The sequence below is a fragment of the Stomoxys calcitrans genome, chromosome 3, assembly GCF_963082655.1.
Source record: "Stomoxys calcitrans chromosome 3, idStoCalc2.1, whole genome shotgun sequence".
Taxonomy (NCBI): Eukaryota; Metazoa; Arthropoda; class Insecta; order Diptera; family Muscidae; genus Stomoxys; species Stomoxys calcitrans.
Window position 1 is genome coordinate 68,740,513 of NC_081554.1, and position 12,400 is coordinate 68,752,912.

Here is a 12,400-nt window from a genome sequence, read left to right on the forward strand (position 1 = left end):
CATAAAATAACTTAGGGGCGTGGTATGGAAAACAATTAAAGACAATAAAGATAAGCAGCTGGGAATTCCCGTGTAAATTTTCTTCTTCGAGGTTAATTTTTATACCCACCACCATAGGATAGGGATTTACTTATCTAGCCATTCCGTTTGTAACACCTCCAAACATCCGTCTAAGCCCCATAAAGTGTATATATTCTTGATCGTCTCGACGTTTTGAGTCGATTTAGCCATGTCCGTCCGTATGTCGAAATCAGGATAGCGGTCGAAAGCGAGTAAAGCTAGCCACTTGACTTTTACACAGATATTTAATATTGATGTAGGTCATTGGGGATTGCAAATGGGCCATATCGATTTAGATATATATATAAACCAATTTCCCGATTTGACTTCTTGAGCCCTTACAAGGCACAATTTTTGTCCGATTTGGCTGAAATTGAGCACATAGTACTCTTTTATGACTATCAACAATTTTGCTAAGAACGGTCCAAATCGATGTATAACCTGATATAGCTCCCATATAAACCGATCTTCCGATTTGAATTCTTGAGTCCTTAAAAGCCGCAATTTTTGTTCAAATTGTCCGAAATTTTGCATGTAGTATTCTGTTATGACTTTCAAGAACCGTGCTAAACTCCCATTTAAACCGATCTACAGATTTGACTTCTTGAGAGCTTACAAACTTCTATGTTTTGGCCGATTGAGCTGAAATTTTTCATGTAATGGTCTGTTACGACTTCCAACAACTTCGCCAAGTACCGTCAAAATCGGCCTATAACCTGATATAGCTCCCATATAAACCGAACTCCCGATTTAACTTCTTGAGTCTATAAATGCCACAATTTTTGTCCGATTTTGGGTGAAATTGAGCATATAGTGTTCTACTAAGACTTCCAATAACTGTGCCAAGTACCGTCAAAATCGGTCTATAACCAGATATAGCTCCCATATAAACCGAACTGCCGATTTGACTTCTTAAGTCCTTAAATGCTACAATGTTTGTCCGATTTTGTGAAATTGAGAATATAGTGTTCTACTAAGACTTCCAATAACTGTGCCAAGTATGATCCAAATCGGTCCATAACCTCATATAGCTCCCATATAAACCGATCTCCCCCTACTTGGCTTATTGAACCCTTACAAGCCCTAATTGGTGGTGTTCTGTTATGACTTTCAACAATTATGCCAAGTACGGTACAAATCGGGATATAACCAGATATAGCTGCCATATTTTAGCAGAATCCATTCTGGTGGGTCCCCAAGATTCGGCCCGGCCGAACTAAACACGCTTTTACTTGTTATTATATAGAGCCCACTACTAGCCAGTGCTTAGGTGTATGAACATAGTGGCATGGGCGCATTAATATCCTCACCGTCTTTTCAAACTAACCTATATGGATGGTTCAAAACTAGACGAACATTTGGGCTATGGGGCATATTATGAAGATCTAGGACTGGTCAAGTTTTTATCAGTCGGAGATCCTGGCATTTTAAAAGTGGTGGAGTGGCTAAAATGTAGTACCATAACGACGGTTATGGTACTTCTTCTCACACCGCCAGGCAGCCATTAAATCTCCAGGATACGTATTTCTGTATTCAAAACCCGCCCTCAACTGTCGTAGATCTCTCAACGAGATGAATGAACAATACAAAATTTATCTGTTCTGTGTGGCGGTCCACAGAAATATCCCGGAATTTGTAGAGCGGACGAGCTTGCAAAATTAGGAACTGAAATATGCATTCCAGTGGAACTGGATTTTGTGGGTATGCCTCTAGCGACATGTACGCCAAGTCTTCCGGATCACACGCAAAGGTGAGAGGGTGAGCACTCCAAAATTAGTTGGCTTAATCTAGAGTTGCAAAGGCCTACCGCTTTGCTGTCGATGGCTAAAACAGACGTCTTAGCCATTGTGCCCTACATGACAGGTCACTGTCTGATCGGAAAACATGCTGACAGACTAAAGGTTGCAAGTAACGGCTTTTGCAGAAACTGTGAGAACGTCGAGGAGGAAGAGACTATAGAACATCTGCTATGTGTGTGTGTGTCCCGTACAGGCAGTCTGAAGGAGTTTCACCTTAAGTTCTCATTTCTTTGAGAATTTGTCTGATTTAGCGGATGTGAAGCGGATAAAAGTTGTTGGGTTTTTAAAGCGATCTGGATGGTACAACGGTAGTAATTAGAAGGCGCCTGCCTTCTCCTGTTCCATTGTGATACCAAAATGGAAGAAAACGTCTATGTGAGTCTGATGACCGACTGCCACATAAACCTAACCTTACATATAAGGCTTCCGTATCTCGCCTGCATTATAAAATCGGCTTCCATAAATCTGACGCAATTAATAATTCCACCTTCGTAATGTTGCTCCAGATTAAGAGCCATATTTGAAATGTTGTGGTCTTTTTAAACACTGTGCTCTCTATAGGCATTTTAAAATAACAACAATTGTTAAGGCAACACTTTTTAAACACTGTGCTCTCTATAGGCACTTTAAAATAACAACAATTGTTAAGGCAACAAGTCGGTTAATGGTATCCTGAAATATAAATGTGATATAGATTCCCCGACTTACCTATTGTTGTTTCTAGAATCGAACACTAAGATGATGGTTTTGGAGGAGTTATAGAGTGCGATTAGTATGTTAACTGTTGTGTTTGTTGCGGTTTATGTTGTTTTTAGTGTTCTTCAGCCTACTCTATTGCTTGTATACTTTGCAATTATAAGTTGTCCAAAGATCATTGGGTGCGGGTGTTGCATTTTGTAATTTCTCCTGGCTTGCTCCTTAAAAGATAAGAATTGGTACTGGTTTGATTCAACGAATTGCAAAGAACTCTAAAACAATGAGGTTTGGCATTTTTAATAGGTTAATATTTGAAATTTCTTAAAACACTTTTAAAACATCTTTTAAGAATACGCTTTGCTTCCTTTTATTGGTGGAAATTTTTAATTTTGTTTCCGAGCCTCGGCGTTAACAAGTGTTTGTGGCATCCCCACATTGGCATTCAATGTATTTTACATTTTGGCTAAGCAAATTCCTTTTATCGCACACACACACACACTCAAAGTCAATAGAGCCAGTGCCATCATCAGCACTAGCACCAGCACTGTCATGATCATGACCATTATTGGTAAATAGAATGTGTAATCATGGTGACAATTTTCACAATTTTTTCTCCCTGATGTTGTCGTTTCATCGATGCTTGGTGGCGGCTGTGGCATCGTAATGTGCAACACTTTTCAGTTGGTTAACTGGTTGTAACCAACGCCTTGCCATTGTTTGATAAGGGGGTGGTGTAAAGAGTTTGGTAGAGATGTTATTTGAAGCACTGTTTTAGGAGTTTCATTACTTTACATATCTCTACATCAAAGGCCTGCACAAAGCCATTCATTGGTGACTACTCGCTGCACACTGAGTCATATGAAAGCGTCTCGCTGTCACTTTAGAAGATGAACTGATCACCCAAATCGTTTGCAAGATTGCGAATTGTCTGTTTAGGTAAAGTTAGGTAAGGTTTAAGTGGCAGTCTGCCATCAAACTCACTTAGACAGAAGAAGGAAAATGCCTTCTATTGTAGTTCATACCGTTGAACCATCCAGATCGCTTTAAAAATCCCAAAAACTTGCGAATATTCATATTCGCTAAATTTAAAAGGTTCTAAAAGAAATGAGAACCAATAGTGGAACTCCTTCTGACTGCTAGTGCGGGACACACACATACACACAGAGGGTGTTCTATTGCCTTTTCTTCTTCGATGTCCTCACAGCTTCCGCAAAAGTCGTTGCTGGCAACCTTCAGTCTGTCAGCATGTTTTCCGATTAGACAGTGACCTGTCATGAAGGACACAATGACTGCGTCGTCTCTTCTAGTCGGTGATGGCAAAGCGGTAGACCTCCTCATGTCTAGATTAGGCCACATAGTTTTGGAATGATCACAGCCTTCACTTTGTGACCTTCTATCATTCGTTGTCCTTCGAGTCTGGTCCTGAAAATTTAACATACATGTCGTTAGAGGCATACTCACAGATTCCAGTTTCTCTGGAATGTGTGAGGTGGTTCCTGGTTTCGCAAACTCGTCCGGTTTAGAATTCCCTAGGATATCCCTGTTGCCCGGCACCCAGAACAGGTGAATTTTGAACTATTCAGCCTTCTCGTTGATCTGCGACGATCGAGGGCGGTGTTTGTGTTCAGAAATACGTTCTACAGGGATTTAATGGCTGCCTGGCTGTCTGAGAAGATATTTATGCCAATCGTCGATATGACATTATATCTCAGCAATTCCACCACTTTCTTCAGTGCAAGGATCTCCGCCTGATACACACTGCAGTGGTTGGGTAACCTTTTCGATATGACCAGTTCTTATCATTATACCAGGAATATCGTAGGTCCAATCGGTTCTGTCAGGAATAGTAGTACAGCACTTTCTATCAAAAAGCGCCTTAGGTAAGGTGTAATTCACACTGCCTGGAACATCGAATATTGTATCAAGGATACCACATTGTCTATAGCCGCCACATGGCCAAAGAGAAAGCTCCCTAACCAAACGGCAGTGGTCGCTGCGATTTGTCTAGGACACCCCGCCCTTCCCAGCACGCTCTCTACACACCTATGGGTCTAAATTTTATGGATGCACTGAAACAGGAGTCTTCATTGAATTCCTTGGTATCGGGGAATCTTATAGACTTCTGGATGGGTCCATCGTTTTACAGGCGGAGATCTTTGCGATCCTCAAGGGCCTGGAGATGATTCTGCGTCACGTTATACGTAGACAATCAGCGCTAAAGGCTCTGACGTTGGGCCTCGTAAGTTTAAAACTGGATAGAAGATGCAAAAAGCTTCTTCGAACCTTAATAAACGCTATCAGGCTTTGCAGGATCCCAGGCCTTCAATGTGTGGCGGGGAAAGAAACGACAGACGAGCTGGCCAGGAGTGGATCGCGAATTGCCACAGATCTTGCTATGAAATCAGTGAGTCCTTCACTGTGCGAACTTCTGGGTAGGTTGGACGCATTTTACGATGACTGCGCGAATAAGGCTTGAGCTAGTGCTGTAGTCGTTAGGGTGTTAAAGGTCCTGTAGCCGAGTATTTCGCGAAACAGGACGTCGCATATCCTGGAGTCCTCCAGTGTACCAGCTTCTTGGTAGGGTGGGCGCCTTCTACGATGACTGCGCGAATAAAGCTTGGGCTAGCGACGTAGTTAATAGGGAGTCAAAGGTCCTGCGGCCGAGTATTTCGCGAAACAGGACGTCGATTATCATGGGGCTGAGAAAGCATGACTTAGGACTGCTAATAGGAGTCCTGACTGGTCATTGCAAAGTCAGGTCTTTAACGTCGCGCTGGGTGCAGATAGAGGCTGACTTTCGCAGGATGTGCAATGACGGGGGATATTTGGAGTTAGAGACGAAGTTGAAGCTTTCACACCTAATGTTGCTAAAAAGAATTAACCAAAGTCGAAACGCAGCCAATAGTGGTTGGTGTATTGTGATCTCTGGCTTGCTTTTTTCATTGTAAAAATCTCCCACCATTAAAGCTCGTCTCGAAAAACAAACAAGCGAGCAGCAGCGAGAGCCGTTGCCGTTGCTGTTGTCCAGTGTTCGAAGCCATCAATACAACTTCCAAAAGATGCACAGATGATATGAGTATACCATGGAAGCTAGGTTGTCGCATAGAAAATAAGTCTATCACTACAAACCACATGCGGAGAAGGTGTCAAACTTGTGTTTATGTCGTTCTTGCATCGTAGATACGCTTTCGCAATATACTCGATATAAGAAAGACCCTCTAATGTATGGCCCTCCTGAAGCCTCCTCACCTAATATGTTTGAAAAATTTTCCAATCAAAGACGAAACGCGTCTCATATTGGTTGGTGTTTTGTGATCTCTGGCTTTCCTTTTCCATTGCAAAAATCTCCGAACACTAATGCTCGCCTTGAAAGAGAAACAAACGAAATATAATGAAAGGTTCTTTTTATACCCTCCATCATAGAATGGGGGTTTACCAACCGATTTGATCTAAGACCCCATAACTACATATACTCTTGATCGTCTTGAGGTTTTAAGTAGATCTAGCCATGTCCGTCCGTTTGTTTGTGGAAAACACGCTAACTTTCCAACGAGTACAGCTAGGCTCTTCATATTTTGGACAAATACTTTCTGTTAGTGTAGGTCAGTTGGGATTGTAAATGGGCCATATCGGTTCATGTTTTGATATAGCTGCCATATAAACCCATCTTGGATCTTGGCTTTTGAGCCTCTAGAATGGGCAATTCTAATCCGATTGTCTGAAATTTTGCACGAGATGTTCTGTTATGACTTTCAACAATTGTGCTAAGTATGGTCCAAATCGGTTCATAACCTGATATAGCCGCCAAATAAACCGATATCGGATCTGGACTTCTTGGGCCTCTAGAGGTCGCAATTCTTATTCGATTAGGCTAAAATCTTGTTCAAGGTGTTTTGTTATGACTTTCAATAACTGTGCTAAGTATGGTTTAAATCGGTTCATAGCCGGATATAGCTGCCATATAAACCGATCTCGGATCTTGACTTCTTGAGCCTCTAGACGTCGCAATTCTTATCCGATTAGGCTATAATTTCGAACGAGGTGTTTTGTTACCACTTCCAACAACAGTGCAAGGTATGGTTCAAATCGGTTCATAATCTTATATAGCCGCCATATAAACCGATCTCGGATCTGGACTTCTTGAGCCTCTAGAGGTCGCAATTCTTATCCGATTAGGCTAAAATTTTGTTCGAGGTGTTTCAACAACCGTACTAAGTTTGGTTTAAATCGGTTCATAGCCGGATATAGCTGTCATATAAACCGATTTCGGAGATTAACTTCTTGAGCCTCTAGTGGGCGCAATTCTTATACGATTAGGCTATAATTGTGAACGAGGTGTTTTGTTATGACTTCCCACAACTGTGCAAAGTATGGTCCAAATCGGTTCATAACCGGCTATAACTGCCTTATAAACCCATCTCGGGTCTTGACATCTTGAGAGTCTAGATGCCGCAATTCGTATCCGATTTGGCTAAAGTTTTGTGTGATGTGTTTTGTTACGAATTTCAACAACTTTGCTGGTCCAAATCTGTTCACAACCTGATATAGCTCCCATATAAACTCATCTCCTGATGGGATGCAATTCTTATCACTACCCTCTGTTTGTCTATAAATAGATGCCGGGCAAAGAACTTGACAAATGCCATTCATGGTGGAGCGTATATAAGATTCGGTCCGGCCGAACTTAGCAAGCTCTTACTTGTTAGCCCTAAAACAGGCCCTGTATTTAACATTCACTATCTTAAAGATAAAACAAGTAAAAGCGTGCTAATTTCGGCTGGGCCGAATTTTAGGAACCCACCACCATGGAATCTTCTAAAATATGGGAGCTATATCTGGTTATATACCGATTTGGACCGTACTTGGCACAGTTGTTGAGAGTCATAATAGAACAGTATGTGCAAAATTTCAGCCAAATCGGACAAAATTGCGGCTTCCTGGGGCGGCTTCCTTGGCACAGTTGTAGAGAGTCATAGAACACTATCTGCAAAATTTTAGCCAAATCAGACAAATATTGTGGCTTCCAGGGGCTCAAGATGTCAAATCGGGAGATGGGTTTTTATGGGAGCTATATCAGGTTCTTGACCGATACGAAGCGTACCTGGCACAGTTGTTGAAAGTCATAACAGAACACCATCTGCAATATTTCAGACAAATCGGATGAAAACTGAGGCTTCCAGGGACTCAAGAAGTCAAATAGAGAGATGGGTTTTTATGGGAGCTATATTAGGTTTTGGACCGATCCGAAACGTACCTGGCACAGTTTTTGAAAGTCATAACAGATCACAATCTGCAATATTTCAGCCAAATCGGATGAAAACTGAGGCTTCCAGGGACTTAAGAAGTCAAATCGGGAGATGGGTTTTTATGGGAGCTATATTATGTTCTGGACCGATTCGAAACGTACCTAGCACAGTTGTTGAAAGTCATAACAGAACACCATCTGCAATATTTCAGCCAAATCGGATGAAAAATTAGGCTTCCCGGGGCTCAAGAAGTCAAATCGGGAGATCGGTCCTCGAGATTCGTGATACTACATTCGTTGATCCATGGTTCCTGAAACATTACCAAGTCTAGTTAGTTCCTATTTAAATTTACGATAAGATTATTAGCAACCGCTACACGGTGGTAGATATTAATCTGGATCACGTTAATCATCAGATACTTATAGTGGTCCTGCTTGTATCCTCTATATCTGAAATGGGACTTGCGATGGAGCTAACCAATCCTACATTTATGAAGTAGCCATTTGACTTCAGTTTTTCCACAGTATCTTCATTAACTGCTATTATTACGCTCCTGCCGGCTTCTGAGGGAGGATCCACCCGCAAAAACTGCCATAATGACTAGCTTGGTTTCTTAATTGAACAACTTCTTCTCTAGGTTAGGTTTGGTAAGAGTGGCAGACCTTTACAGACTCAATTAAACAATTTTAGGTTCATTGTGATACAACAGTAGCGACAGACCAAGGCATCTGTTCAGGCTGGAATCGAACCCATGACCCCTGCACTGGTAATCTAAGCACGTTACCGACTCGGCTACCGGGGCGCCCTTATTCTCTAACTTGTTGCAAAGTTTGCTTTACCCCATTTACCATACCTACCCTACAATACCGATACTATTCTTGTTGATAGGTTTGCTAGGTGGATTATTTAAAGAATTCAAGTTATCTTAAGTACGCCTACAAGTACATGTAAATCGACTTTGAATATTCCAATAAACACTACCACACACTCTTTTGGCAAGGAGCAAGCAAACTGGCAAACCATGTCCAGACACACACACATATACAGGTACGGCATAACCTTACTTGGCTGTTGTAATGCTCGTACTTAATACGCATGTGTAACGAACGATCATTGGAAGGTACATGGAATGCAATTTGCTCGCTTGACACTTAAAAATGCAAAGACAATGTTCAAATTGGTACTATTTGCTATGCTATACGAACGAGTAGTTTCAACTTCAACAACAAGTTGCCAGCAATCATAGAGCATTTTAGCGGTCATTTCGTCCATTACCGCCTTCCTTAAAAGTAATGCCTGCCGATGCGATATGCAAACAGCATAAAAGATTGAAGCAAGTGTTGTTGCAAATTCCAATAAAGTCAATTTTGGAGACAAGCTGGCAAAAAAAAACCCAATGCCAATGAAGTTCAATTTTGGCTAAAGTTCAGGGATGCACTAGCATTGGTCACTTGTAAATTTCGATTAACAAACAGAAACAATTAGTTTTGTTCGAAATATTCGTACTAGGGGACGTACGAGAGTGCATGAATTCCATCGTTGTAATTTCAAGTGCCAAATCGTGTTAACGGTGCAATCGCAGACAAATCGCAAATAACAGACAGGTGAAAAGGTAAGATGAGGTTTATTTGTTTCGTTAATTGTTCAGCACAAACAGCTGTAGGATGAATATGTAGAAGGTATACAAATAGGAAATCAACTGAAAAAATTCGGTTTTTAAAGTATCCTTATCCGGTTTTGATACATTAATTTAAACAGAAGAGTTCGACACTGGTGGGTCTATAAGTTGCGCATATTGATCTCTAAGAATGCCAGGACTTCTATCTTCCTAAAAAAGGATAACGGGACTTTCACCGATGATAGTGTAATTTCTGATTGAGACGCATTTCCAGTCACAATATCATATTACCCACAGGATATGCCACTGGGGGTAATCTCATCGGGTACATAGTGGAAAATAATAGGAAAGTGTGGGCGGTTAGCTCATTCCAGCCATTCAAATCTGCCGGACAGGAAGATGTAATTTCATCATTTTGCAGAAATCCCTTGGTATTACCATGTTATAGCTACAATGGATTTTAAGAGCAAGCCTGACATGGACCTACATTCCGAACGCATGGAGAGTGGTCAGGGAATTTTCTATTTCCTAGGCGGGAGAAATAAAACACAACACAAGGAAGGATCATCAGTACGTCCTCAGTTTTACTGAAAACATTGGAAAGACCAATCTACCTACAACTTGGAGGCCATCATATCCTTCTATTAAGCTGAACGACAGTGTTGGAATACTGGAGGGAACATCAGAAAAAATTACCAGCGGTAGCTATCCTCCATTTTTAAAACATACTGAGACATTTGTAAGTTATTAAGCCGTATAAAAACCTCTGCTCAAAGAGCTGCCGCCGTATTGACTTGGCTGAGAAATGTACGTTCGTTATAATTGAGCTTTAATTTGAATTCAACAGAACTCAGTGGTATTTGAGAAGTTTGGCCCCTGCTCTGTCCTTAATGGATAGTTCATGGGCAAATTTACATTTTATCAAACTAAAAGTCAGAGAGAAATGAAAGCCGAATAACTTGAATGACGCATAACATATATACCACAAAGGCAGGTTGGTGGAATGGACCAGCTCGAAGCGTTGCGAGATAAAAAGACTTCACTACGACAGAAGGAGTATTCGATGGCTACCTCACTGTATAAAGACGGTGGTTTTGTGGGGAGATAACCCCGGGGTGGAGTGGAGAGATAACCCCGCTTTGGACCGCACGTGATAGGTGCAAAATTTGAACGAATAACTTGCTATTAGTATACTACTCGTTCGTTAGAAAACGGACGAGGGGTACGGACGCCTCAGGAAGGTCTGTTCTCTCCAACTTTCAGGCATCTGGTATAAACGAACTTCTAATGAATCTTAACAAGGCTGCAATGAAATTGAGGCGCACAGGCCGACGATTTCGTAATGCTAATCCGATCCAAAACTCTGTTCAAGGTCAGTAAGATCTCGGAAAAGTCACTTAGGAGACTGTCGAAATGGAAGAATGGTCTGAGGACGGCCGATGATTTCGTAATGCTAGTCCGAGCCAAAACTCTGTTCAAGGTCAGTAAGATCTCGAAAAAGTCACTTAGGAGACTGTCGAAATGGAAGAATGGTCTGAGGACGACCAAAAGAAAACGTAGCTGAGGCTTTTCACATTGAGATCTCAGGTACCGGAATTAGAAATAGGGCGAGATGTCTGGGCCTAGTTCAAGAATCAAAATTGTTCTAGATAAAGAATGCAGGAATGATTTTCGCAAGGAAGTGGGGAATTAACTCAAGGTTGATTCGTTGGATACATGACCATCGTAAGAGCAGTGTGGAGCAGTGGAAGGCTGTTGATAGCAGAACTAGCAGGGATAGCAATAGGTAGTTCCAAAAGTTCGAAGAAACCTGTGTCTTTATTACGGTATATCAAAGGTAAAAACCGCAAGTGGGTTTGGTAACTATCTTAAATACACAATGCTTGGACTTAGTCTCTTAAGCTGGCTAGTATGACTCATGGGGAAGGCTGGGCAAGGTATCAGAGTACCTTTCACTGAGGCCGTTAAAAGATTAAACCTTCAAAATAAACATTCCCAATATAGAAGTTTATACAGCGAATGTTGAAAAAGGGTTCAGCTCAATGTATGAAGGGTTTGTTAGAAGAAATAAAATGAAAGAGAAAATTTGTGCAAACGAGGGAAAAAGCTTACGGCCACACACTCACTCTACATACAAAAGGATAATTCTTTTACAAATAGCATGTGCAATATACAACAACAACAAAGCGTGGTATATATCACACGCTATTTGTAAAAGAATTTTGAGCAACAACAGCAAACTTGGGTTTAATGACATGGTAAAAAAGGACCATCGTCATTGTAAACAATACACACCACCCATGCTTAATTAGCATCAGGTAGGTATCAAGCACTTTTGCTGCATTTCCCTGTTTAAATTCCATTTGCCCTGTTGTTGTTCTACTTTACTACACACGAGAAATGGATAAAGGCAAAATATCGAAAAAACTAAACAAATGGGGTTTCAACGATGGTGGAATCGAATGTTTACCTCCAAGTCAGAATAAGGTCAAGGTAGCAGTGACCCGACCAAAGAACAACAAGGCAGCAGGAGCCGACTGGCTACCCGCTGAACTATTTAAGACCGGAGGCGACACGCTGATAAGGCGTATGCATCAGCTTATCTGCGTAATCTGGCTAGAAGAACGCATACCCGATAATTGGAACCTCAGCATACTATATCCCGTACACAAGAAAGGAGACAAGACGGAATGTGCCAACTACAGAGGAATAAGTCTCCTCCCCATCGCATACATGATACTCTCGAGCGTACTGTGTGAAAGATTATAACCTAAAGTCAATGAGATAATTGGGCCCTATCAATGCGGCTTTAGACCAGCTAAATCCACCCTAGACCAGATATTCACACTGCGCCATATCCTGGAAAAGATCCGAGAAGGACAAATCAACACCTACCATCTCTTTGTTGACTACAAAGAAGCCTTCGATACTCCTTTACGTTCAAAGGTATTTCAAGCCATGTCTCAGTTTGGTATCCCTGC